This window comes from Staurois parvus, unplaced genomic scaffold, assembly GCF_062004578.1.
Source record: "Staurois parvus isolate SC_StPar_1 unplaced genomic scaffold, SC_StPar_1.0 ptg000191l, whole genome shotgun sequence".
In the NCBI taxonomy this organism is placed as follows: Eukaryota; Metazoa; Chordata; class Amphibia; order Anura; family Ranidae; genus Staurois; species Staurois parvus.
The window spans coordinates 6173346-6176109 of NW_028317987.1; positions in this window are offsets into that span (position 1 = coordinate 6173346).

Here is a 2764-nt window from a genome sequence, read left to right on the forward strand (position 1 = left end):
CTCGTATCACGAGAGAACATCACCAAGGCCCTTTCGGCCTATCAGGCAAGCAAAGGCCTTTATAGCTCATACCATCAGCACTGGCCCGTATGGAAGTCTACCACTATGCGGATAAGTTTTCAAAAGAAAAATTCTCAAAGGCCCTTTTCGGCCCATGAGGTAGGGGCGGTGCCATCCCATATCACTCATGACGAGGCATTTGGCCTGTCTGAGATATGGGGAGGAAAAATCATAACAGCAGCTTCTATCTATCAGGCTTTGACAAAGACCCTTTGGCCTGTCAGACAAATAAGAGGCCTTTATGCCTCATCCACCTATACACATACTTAGGCCCTTTTGGCCATATCATAATCATAAATGTATTTAACACACAAAACAAAAAATGCAGAACAAAGGCTGAGAAATGCAGGTCTTCAAATGTACGTAGCCTCTCTTCAAAAATTCTTCATCCAAAATGAGTGAGTGAAACACTCAGAGAAGGAAAAGAGAACAGCATCCTCACCCAGAGATCAACAGACCGTGGCTACAGACCTGATATTCCTCCACACCTCTATCCAGGTCCTTCGCCGCAGTCTGTCTTTCTCAAAACCCCAAATTTTCCCAACCTCACCAAGAATGTCATATACCACCACCGAGACAGGAAGGATTTTCTGCCGAATGGAAACCTGACACCGTGCATTCCAAGTGAAATATCGGACCACTAGACAAACTAGAAAAAGAGTATCAAAATCAAAATCCACTTGTCTTTCAAATGCCCCATATACCCACTCTGCATAAGACATGCAGTGCAGGAAGGGGATGTCTAGAGCCCTCCCCACCTCTTTGTATACCTCTATATTGAAAGGGCACTGAAGCAAGAAGTGGTCCATAGTCTCCACTTCACCCCCACACTCCGTCCTCGGACAACCACGGTTGCCCAGAGAACAGCACTTCAAGTTCCCTCTCACATATAGCCTGCCATGGAACGTGAGCCAGGCCTGGTCCCTAAACTTTAGGGGAATTCTTTCCATATTTATCAATCTTAAGCCCTCCCGCAGACTATGGCCTGGGCAATCCTTCAAGGCCAGCGGTACATGAAAATCAGTGGCTACGACCCTCTCCCTGAGAAATTTCCCAGGAAGCGATCTGGCCCCCTCCGCCGTCACACACCACCGCCTAAGTATTTTCAAGCTTGGGGCAACATAAGCCAGGAGCTTACCGTGCTTGACTCTCAGGCTTCTCACTGGCCCGCCACTCTCCCAACAGCTCAGAAAGGGTTTAAACCAAGCCTGAAACAAACCCACCCATGAAGGCGGCTTCTCTTCCAGCATATTACCAAAATTATGTTTTACAAACATAACAGAGAAGAAAACGATCGGGTTGATTATCCCTAGGCCACCCTCCCTCCTGGACCGGTAGGTCACATTCTGCTTCACTAGGTTCAGTCTGTTCCCCCATAATAGCTGGAAGAAACAGCTGTAGACCCTCGTATAGAGAGACTGGCAATAGACAAACGTAACTAACGTACAAAAAAAACGGAATCAGGTAGGTCTTCATCAGATCGACCCTTTCCCTTAAGGAGAGCCGCCACCCCTTCCAGCATCTCACTTTACCCTCGGCATCAGACAACCTGGATTCCCAATTTGATTTACCATAATCATCAGGGCCAAATGTGATGCCTAACACTTTGATCTTTGGCTGGGGCTCTGGGAAGTTATCCGGAAGCGAGAATTTCTCACCTTCCCTACCCATCCAGAAAACTTTTCTCATGATTGATCTTGGATCCTGATGCCTCCGCATACTGTTCCATTTCTGAGACCAACTCCTGCGCCTCTTCAGTCCCCGAGATGAAAACAGACACGTCATCGGCATAGACCCTGACTCTCAAAGGCAGGTCACCAGTAGCACTCACTGGCACCCCACCCAAAGCCCCGCCATCTAGCCTCCTGATGAAGGGGTCAATGGCAAAGGCATAGAGCAAGGGACTCAGCGCGCAACCCAGAGCCAACCTCAAAGGGTCGCCAAACCCAACCATTGATCAACATGAAGCTCTCCGCCCCTCTGTACAATGTTTTCAGCCAGGCAATAAACCTCCCTTCCAGGCCATACCGGTCAAGGAGAGTACTTATGATCTACCTGATCAAAGGCCTTGGCCTGATCCAGCGCCAGCAAATACTTCCCACTGTCATCAGCCCTGCATCGCTCCAGAACCTCTCAGACAGCTAACACCGCTGTGAACGTACTTCTGCCCTGAACCGAGCAGTGCTGACGCTGCGTAAGTAACCCGTCTACCACTGACGACAAGCGCCAGAAAAGGATCTTGGCCAGAATCTTCCTATCGACATTGAGAAGACTGATGGGGCGCCAATTCTCAATCATCGGAGTGTCCTTACCCTTTGACAACAAGATCACAGCCGATTTCCTCATGGAGGGAGGGAGTGAACCCTCATTCAGACAGCTATTAAAGACCTCCACAAGGCGAGGTGCCAAGCCGGACTTAAAAATCTTAAAGAATTGTGCCATCAATCCGTCTGGCCCAGGCGTCTTCTTAATGGCCAGACTATCTATGACTTTGACTACCTCTTCAACTGTGATCTCACCTGTCAAACTTGTGGGCGGAATGTTGTTTTCCAGACCTGGCGTAGACTACAAAAAGCTCAACATCCTTGCCTGGTCGAGGTGCTTCTCCCCCAGGAGATCTTCAAAGAATGCCCTTGAGACCTCCAAGATCCCTGACCTGGATTTCGTCAGAGATCCTGTACTATCTCTCAAACCAGTGACCCTT